Source organism: Falco rusticolus, chromosome 17 (assembly GCF_015220075.1).
Source record: "Falco rusticolus isolate bFalRus1 chromosome 17, bFalRus1.pri, whole genome shotgun sequence".
NCBI classification, from domain to species: Eukaryota; Metazoa; Chordata; class Aves; order Falconiformes; family Falconidae; genus Falco; species Falco rusticolus.
In genome coordinates, this window is record NC_051203.1 from 3,850,753 (window position 1) to 3,861,179 (window position 10,427).

The following is a 10,427-nucleotide window of genomic DNA, read 5'->3' on the forward strand; positions in this document are numbered from 1 at the left end:
CCTGCAAGCTCAAGATGCTGGATTTCTGAAATCTCCATCCACGGGCTCCAGTGCCTCCCCCCTCGCAGCGTGGCTGGTACCCTGGGCTGTGCCGGGAGAAGATGTCTCAGCACAAAGAGGGTCAGAGCTTATTACAACCACTGTAAAATGTGTTTAAAAAGGTTAAGTGCTTAATTTGGAACAGAGCTGGAAACTATGAAGCGTTTCCTCATCCCGTCGCTCCCTCGCCTGTCCCTGGATGTGTGCTTTACACTGCTAACATCTCCACGGCTAACGGAGGCTGGTTACAAGCACGCAGTGAAATACATTTGAGAGCCTCTGGGTTTTGCAGGGGAGCCAGGAGACCAGTTCACGCAAAATTAGCCAAGTGCAAATCCACTCGGGAGGCCAGCGAGGGAGCTGCCAGCTGCAAAGATCACCAAGTCCCATCAGGTGTCACAGGCTCTTCTGCTGCCGTGATTTATTGCCTGTGCCCAGGCTTTTGACGCAGATGTTTGCCCACGGCTGCGTGGGCATCATTCAGTTCTGCTTGTGGCTATCACGTGGCGTCGGGACCAAACCCGGCAGGATTCTGACATCTTCCCAGCCCCATCTGTGGGACTGCTGTACCCTGATCTGTATCAGCCTGGCACAGGACCTGCCCCTGCCCCCCAGGGTGATGGATGTCCAAACCCAGAGCCCCTGTGCTCACCACCACGGGACGGAGAAGCTCCATTGGGACGTGGCAGCAGCTCTCTGCCCCTTGCTGGATCTTAGGAGGGGACAGGGGCGTGGGAAGCCCCAGGACATTTGCTGGTGGTGATTGCTCTGTGCTTTGTGGCTGAGCAAGGTGTCCCGTCGGGACCAAGCTGCCTCTCCCCTTCTGTCCCCACCATGGCATCAAGGTAGCTCTGAAGGCTGCCAGGCACTGGCTGCAGCTGTCCAAGGAGCAAAAGGCGAAAAATGCAGCAATTCCTTGCTCAGAGCCTTCAATTCACATTTTCAAAGGCCCTTTGAACGCTTGGCTCCTCTCCGAAGCCTCCCAGCTCTCCTGAACAAACAGCAGGAGGGAACAGGTTCATTCCAGCCCATTGACTGAGGCTCCTGGATGGGGAAAATCTCATGTCATGTTTCCTACAAGCAGGGAGCTTCAGAGCCCTCTTGCAGAGCGCTGAGCCCAAGGGTCCCATCTCTGCCTGTCCCCAAACCTGTCCCCAACCCCCTTCCCCAGCCCCAAGCCTCTCCTCTGCAGCTTGGAGGGTTCCTCCCCCAAGGCGTGCTTGGTACCCAAACCTCTCCGCAAACAGATTTGCAGACACACTGGGAGCCAAATATAAACCTGTGTAGAGATTAATAAATTATAACCAGCAGTCTGAGCTGCACCAGGCAGCGAACAGGGAGGGGGTCCTGGCACACAGAATCAAGCTGCTGGGGGTCCCTCCTGGCTCAGCAGGGACCATCAGAGCGGAGCAGGGTGAATATCCCTGTCCCAGGGTGCCTTTAAAACCACACGTCTATCATCACTATTAAATGATGCTGATGGTCTTAAAATACACAGCCTCCCAAATCTACTCCCGTTAGTGAAATGCAGCCAGTCCTGGGGTGGGGGTGGCAGAGCTGGTGGGCAGGGGGGGAAGGCAGGGCCTGATCCTGTCCCGCTGTGCCCTCTGCAGCCAGGTGCATCCTCACAGCCCTGTGATGAGCCCCCCAGCCTGGCCATCCCATGGCACGCTCAGCCCTTCCCCAGTGCCTCGTGGGTCCCTCCAGATTCCCAGGTACCCCCAGCTCTGGGAAGGTCATGGCACTGAGCTCCCTGTCCAAATGGTGCGCGGGCTGTTTTTCTCTCTAAAGCATCTGAAATATGAAAAAAAAAAAATAGAAAAAAGAAAAAAAAAAAGAAAGAAAAAAAAGAAAAGCGAAACATCAGCTGCCTGGGAAACCCATTAGCGTTCCTGCCTGCTCCTGCCACCTGGCTTCCTGCGCTAGCAAACAAATCAAGTTGTCCTGGTGCTCAAAGCCTCTTTGCCCTGGCATCGCTTCTCCCAGAGCAGAGCTGCGCCCTGCCAGGGGTCACTGCAGCGAGCCCCTGCCCTCCCCTGCCCTGGCTCCCATCACCGCGCTCCAAGCCTTCTGCCGAGCTGCAAACACTCCTCCAGATTAAGGGCAGGCATGGCTTTCTTTTTTATAAAAGAAAAAAAAAAAAGGCAAAAAAAAAGCTTTGGAGATAAACAGGAGCAAGAAGCAGGGCGTGGGCGTTCACTGCTTTCACTTGCTGTTCAGCTGAATTGAGTTGTTTGGGGGAAACTTGGGGTCCTGGCAGCACCTTTGCAATTTATGGGAATAAAAAGAGCATTTAGAAGGAGGTGGCGTTGGAGGGAGAGGACCAACCCCCTGGGTTTGGGGTGGCAGTGCCCCTCTCTCCATGCCCTGGGTGCTGGGGCACATCCCTGGTCACCTCTGCCCCAGAGGGTGGGCGCTGGGATGTGGATAATCTGGGCATGGTGCTACGGCCCCATGGAGTGGGACAGGCAGGGGCCAAGGTGGCGAGGGGCTGCCGGGGGTCCGTGGGCAGATGCGGCAGAGTTGGGGGTGGGCTGGGTGCTGCAGAGCTCATGCGGGTGCTGTCAGCCCGTGAGCAATAATTAGCAATGATCAAAGCGGCTTCTTCCCGACAGCCCTGAATACGGATGCTTGGAAATCTCGGCGAGCGTTCTGGCTGCTGGCAGGGAGAAAACAACACCCGCTCCTGTCTGTGGGCAAGTGCCTGGTGCAGGCAGGTATCTGCTGGGGCTGAGCTGCCCCCAGCACCCCCAGAAGCAGTGGGGTGACTTCTGGGGGGCTGGGGGTGAGTGTTGCCATGGGCAGAGCTGTGCGCGGGCCACCGGTGTGCAGAGCATGGGGGAGCTCTGCGTCCAGCCTGGCAGCCACCAGGTCTCCATCACTGCATCTCTGCAAGTCGAGAAGAGAGAGTGAAGGCAGACAGGGAGTCTGGCAGCTCCTCGGGGACAGGAGCAGGCTGAGAAGTGTGATGGTGCAGCTGCTGAGCCACCCCAGCCTGAGATTCGACCCCTCCTGCACCCAGCTGGGGCTGTCCCCACAGCTGGGGCACCCGTGTCCCTGCCGCAGGCTCTCACCCGGGTTATCCCAGCGGGATGTGTCACTGCCCGGAGCTGGCACGAACCCCCTGTGCTCATGTCAGGGGCTGGCAGACCTCTGCTCCCGTGCCCTGCTGCGTTCCCCTCCTCGGCGGTGCCGGCAGCGGGAGGGCTGGATGAGATGTGCCCCAGCCGCGCTACATGTGGTTTGATAAATTCTTGCTTTGTTTTCCTTCGTTTTTCCGCTGGCCGTCTCTGAGGACAGTGTGTGAGGGCTGATCGCAGCAGGGACGGCTGCCAGCTGCCTCCACTCCATCGTCCCCAGCGGAGGCACCAGTGGCTTCTCCTCCTGCCCTCGGGGCGCCTGTTTGCCCTGGGAAAAGCTGGTTACTGGACCCAGCACCTCTCCCCTGCGGAGGCTCCGGGGGTGTCCGGGGGTTTCAGCTCTGCAGAAACAAGCAGGAATCCGTGGCAAATGCCTGCCCAGTGCTCCTGGCCTCCTCCCAGCCTCAGCCCACCGAGCAGAGGCATCTGGAAAAGCCCCGTCCCCCCCCAAACTGGTTCCAGCAATTTCCTTGCTCGCCTCTGACCCTCTCCACTCCTTAGGGCTTAGGGCTTGCACCTTGGCTGCGTCCCTACCTGCACGGCCCCCCGAGCCCCCGGGGTGTTTTTCTCCCCCCTTTTTTCCTCTTCATCCTTCCCTTCGCCATTGCACAATGGAGCACATTGTGTCTGGGAGCCCCGGGACCTCTCCCTGGCTCTGGGGCTCGGTTTTGTCTCTGCCTTCAAAGACAGAAGGAAACTGCTGCTGAGCTGAGCCCGACAGCTGGCCCCAGCTGCTGCCGGACCGTGCAGGGGGTGCAGGGAAAGGGGGCAGCTGGTGCCTTCAGCAGCGATGGGAAGGGCTGAGCCTGAGCCACGGACCCAGTTTTGGGGGTGTCTCTGCACTCCCACAGTCTGCCCCCTTTGCTGTTTGCAGGCACCCATCCTCTTGGCCATGACATGCAAGCACATCGTGTGAGCACCGCACCGTGTCAGGGACACAGGACAGCACCGGGGGCGTGAAAACGCTGGAGACGTTCTTGGTTCCTGTATTACCCTGGGAAGAGCCAGGCTGGTCACAGCTCAGCCCCAAGCACCGCGTTTGCTGCCCTCCTCAAGAGAGGTGAGGAGAAGAAATAGGGTGCCCGAAGCTAAATACGGGGCTGAGGGGTAGATGACCTATTAGTCCCCAAGAGTAATCCCAGGGGAAACAGCTCCTGCTATAAGGATTTCCTTCCTTTTTGGTTTTTTTTTTTTTTTTTTGGAGATGGCTCCTGCCTCTGCTCTCCCTGCCGCCAGCCAGCTCCCTCCCGGCCCGCACCGCGCTGGAGGGAGGGGTTGGCTGCCTGTGGCTTTTTCTCCCTTTTCCCTGCAAGACCGAGATGCTGATGTGTAAGCTCTGGGTCTCTTTGGCTCCCCAGGTCCTCCATGGCTGAAGCAGCGGCTGCGGGGAGGAGACAGCCGGGCAGCCACCCCTATAGATGCTGCTATACTCCTCCAGGTTCCTGCATATACATTTCCACTGCTGTCTGCCTGCGCTGGAGTGGGAACGTGCTTCCGTAGGGATTAATGGGCTGTGAGGAACAGGGCAGCTCTCACCGTGCCGTCGCGGTCCCAGCCCGAGCCCCATGCCGGCAGTGCTCCAGCAGCTTCTCCGAAACATCCCAGCTCAAAGCAATTTTACAACAAGCCTTCACTTCCAGGGAGTCTGACCTTTTCATTAATAAATCAGCTGTGTTATTGAACGTATGAATAATGCATGATCACACCCAGCCCTGCGCTAAGTTCTGTGTGTAAAATTTAATTAATCCTCTCATGGAACGCCCCCGAGGGCTGGTGATGAATGGTTCTGCACAGTTTGGGCTGCCAGCGGTACCCGGTGTTGGCTCCGGGGCATCCCAGTCCCAGCAACTGGCATCCTGGTCACCTCGAGGGGGTTTCCCTCCAGCAATTTTTTTGGATGCTTCTTTCTCTGGGTGTTTTAAAGGAGAAAATTCCCCTTTGCTATGGAGGTGCTGGAGGAAACTCCGGCAGCATCCTCTCACCAAGCATTTCCTTGGGGAAATAACATCGGCTTTTTCTTTCCCCGACCTTTTCCTGCTGTGGCTGTTAATAATGTGAAATCCTAAGTAAATGTCTCCATTCAGGTGTGTTTAACAGCAAACCATGAGCAAACACTGTCACTGCTGGTGCAACCTCCAGGAGCCCCCCCAGGTATTTAAATGGGACTCAGCCCCAAAGATGGCCTTGATCCCAGCGGGGTCCTTCCCTGAGCTGCCACACGGGAGGGGTGGGAACGTGTTTATTTGGTTTTAAACTCAACAAAAGCTTTGACCCCATGTATGGTGCCAGGGGCAGTGTTAGTCTGACTCCAGGGGGGGTCGTGCTGTTTGCTCCCAGGCTTTGCTGCTGCCCGCCCCCCCCCCCCCCCAGCTCCCCTCACTTCCCTGTTTAACCTCGCAAGCGCTGGGGGTACGGAGGGGGCTTCTGCAGCAGCTGCCACAGCTCTGCCCCCCCGAGCCAACGGGCTGGGGGTCTTGCAGGGAAAACCGCAGCAGCCTGGGGTTGATTAGCAAGGAGCGCAACGAGGTCTGGTAGTGATTACACATACCCTTCGCCAGGAAGCAGCTGCAGCCTCACGTGGCGGGTGCATGGGGGGGGGCCCTCCCGACCCCTCCAGCAGACCCCCGCCTCCTCCACAGACCCCCAGCTCAGCATCCCGCCCAGCACTCTGCAGCCCAAGCAGGACAGCACCCACTGCCCCACAGCACGGGGCTACCGGGGGCCACGGGGGTGGGAGGGCTTGGGTGGGCAGTGCATGCGTGGCCGGAGATGGAGGGTTGCATGCGGGGGGATCCCGGCTCCTGGGGGCTGCAGGGGCACCCCACGGCTCTGCCAGGGTGCTGAGCGGTGCTGGAGATGGGAACCAGCTGCCATGCTCTCCCTCTAGCGGACACGGCCCCGGGGGGGTGTGGTGGGGACCCCCACTCGTCTTCCCACTCCTGGTGCTCCCCGGGAGGGGATGTACCGTGGGCTTTTCAGCAGATTGGCACAGGCGCCAGGGATGCTCCCACCGCCCCTGCTCCCGGCTGACTTTGGTGCGGCTGTGAACGGATGGAGCGCTTGGTGCGCAGCCATCGCTGTGGGAGAAGGGGTGCGGGTGTCATGGGGGAGAGGACGGGATCACGCAGGAGCTCCGGGCTGGGTTTTGGAGCTGTAAGCTGGCACCGGTCCCACTGACCCAGGGAAAGCTCTGCCTGCTCCCACCAGCAGAGGAGCTGGCCCCTGGGTCGCTGCCTCTCCCCCGCTCGAGCATGCAGCGTTTCAGTAAATGTGCTGAAAAATAAACACGTTTCCATATAGCTCCGCATGCACAAATGTTACCCTTGGCTGCACGCGCGGGGCTGGCCACCCTGGGACTGAAGGGGCTTTTGTTGGGGAAACGACTGCAAGAGTCATTTGAAAACTCCTTCCAGGTTTCTCTTCCTGCCTCCTTCTCCCAACCTTTCCCTGGCTGGCAAAGATGATCCTGGGGGATTTACAGCTGTGCCCCACGGCTGCAGCCCGCATGGCTCAAGGGAGCATCCAGGTATCAGGAGGCCAAGCCCCTGCGCTGCAAACTCCTTCCCAGCTTTTCTCCCCGCTCCCTGCGGGCCACATATGCCCTGGGCTCCCTCCTCTCTCCCTCCCAGCCCTCCCAATTAAATGTTTCCGAGTGAGGTTGTCTTGAAGTGTCTGCAGCTTCAGAAATCCCCGGCAGGTTGCCTCTGAGCAGTGGTTTCAAAGGCTTTAACCACTCTCTGATACGGGCTCCGTGCTGCTGCCGGGAGCTGCTGGAGCTCTGGGGTGGCTGCAAGCAGCCAGAGGGACCCAGGCATGGGGACAGCACAGCCCAAGGCACCGTTGTCCCCAGGTTTTTAAGAAATGCCAGGTCAGGGCCACCAAATTTCCCAGCCCTTCGTGCATGGCTCGAGCCCTGGGTGCGGCTCTCTGCAGACAACCAGGACAAGGCTGGAGCCAGCTCCGTATGGAAACATCACTTGTTTGCATCCGTAGCTACGGCTATTTTCATCAACAGCCAACAGCAACGTAAGGAGGAGTTTTGATTTCATACGTCAGGATGGTGTCTGATGGAAAGAAACCGGGCAGTAGCTGGGCGGGTGTGTGAGCAACGCCGGAGCGATGGGGAACGCTCAGCCTTGAATTCGGCAGCTCTGACCCGGTGCGTGTGGCTCGTGGTTTGCTTGGCCACCGGCTGCCTGCTCGGAGAGGAGCCTGCATTTGCAGGCTGTAAAGCTGCTGCTCAGGATGGTCCATCTTGGGCCCCGGGGACAATTCCCAGCTGCTGAGCAGAGGATGGTGCCAGCCCCAGCAGTGGCTTGGCGGATGGTCCAAGGAGCCACCAGGCTGGGATGTCCTGCTGCCCGTGCTGGCCGAGGTGGGACAGTTCTGGCACAGGTCCGAGGGACATGGGGCAGCGCGATGCTGTCAGGATGAGGCCCCGGGCTCCCAGGCAGAGGAGGACAGATGCTCCCCAGCGCCACCTCCAGATGTGCATTTCATTCCTATTTAATCCGATATTTACTGTGAGACTGTAAAGCTGTGAACTGCTCTTGGCGATGGTTCCAGGGCTATTCCCCAGCCTCTTCCCTTGCACTGCCACCATCTCCCACCACCAAGCCCTTCCCTTGCTGTTTAATTGCCTCACTTAATCAATGCAAATGAGTTACGAGCCATGAGTGGTCTCTGATCCCGGCGCAAATCCCTGTAAAACATGCAGCTGGAAAAACTCTTTCCCAGCCTTTGGCTGGTTTTCCTTGTGCGTTTGCTGAAGCACATGCTGCCCACCTCTGGGAGGCAGGCTGTACCTGCTGGGGGGGCTCTCCGTCTGTCCGCAGGGTGCCGGCAATCCCACCCATGACAGGGTGGCTGGCCGAGCTCTCCTGGGAGCGTTGGAGCGCATGACTCAGGGCACTGGGTGCCCCCATCAGCTGGAAAATCATCAGGGCTTTTTCTTCTGTGCAAGCCTCACGGCGGTGCGGCTCTGCCCTCACCTGCCTCCCACCGATGTCCTTAGCTTCCACCCTGCCCAGAGCCACGGGTGCTGCACGGTCCATTCCCTGCACTCCTTGCTGGGCACACCTTTCATAACTATTTCTGTGTATTGTTTCTGTCGTGCACACTGCCCCTGCTCATGTTTGGTGGGTTGGCCAGGCTTGAACACCCCCAACTTTCACTGCTGAGCTGTATCAATGTGAATTTCCTGCACGAAACCTACTGAATCCTGGTGGCACGTTTGCAAGAGTCAACCCTTCGGGGCTTTATTGAACGGTTCATTGTTGCAAATGTCAGGGATGTTGCTTGTGAAGCATCAATGATTTCCCTGGAGGACAACAGCTGGATCTATTGATATGGCCATCCATCTACCCATCCATCTATCCACGCATCCCTGCACCCAACTATCCACCCATCCAACCATCCATCTACCCACCCATCCATGGACCCAACCATCCATCCATCCATCTACCCACCCTTCCATGGACCCAACCATCCATCCATCCATCCACCCACCCACCCATCCATCCATCCACCCACTCATGCATCCACCCAGAGCACCCCCAAGCAACCCCTGCTACCCTGCGTGTGCAGGAGGAGGGCACAGGGGCAGGGCAGGAGGTGGCTCCACATGGAGATGATGGAGATCTGCAGGATGCGCTGGTTGGATGCACTCATCACCCACCGGGACGGGTGAGGGGAGCGAGGGGCTGGGGGTGCAAGCGTGGTGTGGCTGTGGCCATGCTGTGCACACCAGTGCAGCCGCTGGGGTTGCTGGCAGGGGCCGTGCTGCTGGCGAGACGCAGCTGGATGGCTCCGCTTTTTTCCAGGCCTGTGTCTCAGTTTCTCTTTATTTTATGTGTTTTTATTTCCTATTAAAAGCACGTTGTCTCATTTCCTCCGTGAAAAACAAGGCTCTTTCAGCAAGATGAATTCCTCCAGCTCCAGCAAAGCTCCGGTTTGCGCTCAAAAATAAACAGGCTGTGCGGGATGCAGCCACCTTCTCCCCTCTTCTCCCGCTGCCCCCCGGCCCCCGCTGCCCCCCGGCCCCCGCTGCTGGGGTCGGCTCAGGGTAGAGATTCTGAATTCCCTCCCCGGGGGCTGAGGGACAGCGTCTGCTGCAGACACCCGCCGGGCCAGCACCGTTTGCTGCCCTGTGCCTCCCCTTCCCTCCCAGGAACCTTCCTTGTTTCGGGCAAGGTTTGGAGGTGGCTCAAAAAGGAGGAACTAGCGACGCTTTTCCAGGCTGCCCTGTCCCCTTGCCATGTTGGGAAGATGCTGGGGGTGGCAGGAAAGGGCCTGGAGCTCTCAGTCCCCCCGCATCTGCAGCCTCCATCCTCAGAGGCTATGGGAGCAGCTACCAGAGCATCTGCCTCAGCTGGAAGCAGCGGCGCAGATGCCTTCGAGATGAAAACACTTCCTCTGCCGCTCCACCTCCACCTGACATTTGGGAAAGCAGAGCCGCATCTCTCTGGAGCTTTCCGGCTCTCTTAATCGGAGCCATTACACCATTACACACGCTGCTCATCATGCTGAATGGCGTGAAGCGGTGGCGTGGGGCAGCGCTGGCTCCGGGAGAGAGCCTGGAGCGGAGCCGGAGCCATCCCAGGCTGTTGTCCGGGGAACTGGCTGTTTATCCCGGACCAGACCTGGGTGGGTTGTCTGCAGCCCAGGATATGTGGCTGGCCTGCTGGGAACCGGCTCCATGGGTGCACTGAGTTGGTGGGTCCTCAGCACCCATTGCCAATGGCTCTGATGGGTACCATGGGATGTGTCACCCACGGGAGAGGTCTCTGGGCGAGGGGTGAAAGCTTTGTGCAGTTGATCTGTTGCAACACACCAGGCTTTGGAGGGGCAGAGCTGAGCTGCCTGGCTCTGGATCCCAGCCCAGCCTCCTTCCCTGAGCCCGAATTCCCCAGGGGGACGCCTCCATGGGGGCAGCCGTGCCCGTCGTGCTGGTCCTTCATGGGCTGCAGCTCAGCTCCAGCAGAGACCCCCGAGGGCTGTGAATTTTCACCGTTTTGGGGTTCATTGTTTTTTAGTCATGCTGCAATTTAGCACCCACCCTTGCAAACAGAAGGCAGCCCTTCCAGACGATGCTGTTGCAGCAAGAAGATGTTGGGGGGGGAGGGGGGGTGATGTGCCTCAGGGCAGCCCCCCTGCCCTCCAGAGCTGCCTGTGCTTTGCTCTGGCTCAGCTCCAGCCTGTCCCTCCGCAGAAAACACGATCTTGGGCATGGCCAGAGGACGGCAGCTT

The 10,427-nt window shown here is 58.8% G+C and overlaps 1 long non-coding RNA gene across 1 annotated transcript; it reads left to right on the forward strand.

The window, feature by feature from the left end:
- Window positions 1-3,191: 3,191 nt before the first annotated feature.
- LOC119158508 lies at window positions 3,192-4,861 on the forward strand. The gene is made up of 2 exons (XR_005107888.1): window positions 3,192-4,239; window positions 4,538-4,861. It is a non-coding gene; the product is annotated as an uncharacterized LOC119158508 (long non-coding RNA).
- Window positions 4,862-10,427: the final 5,566 nt, after the last annotated feature.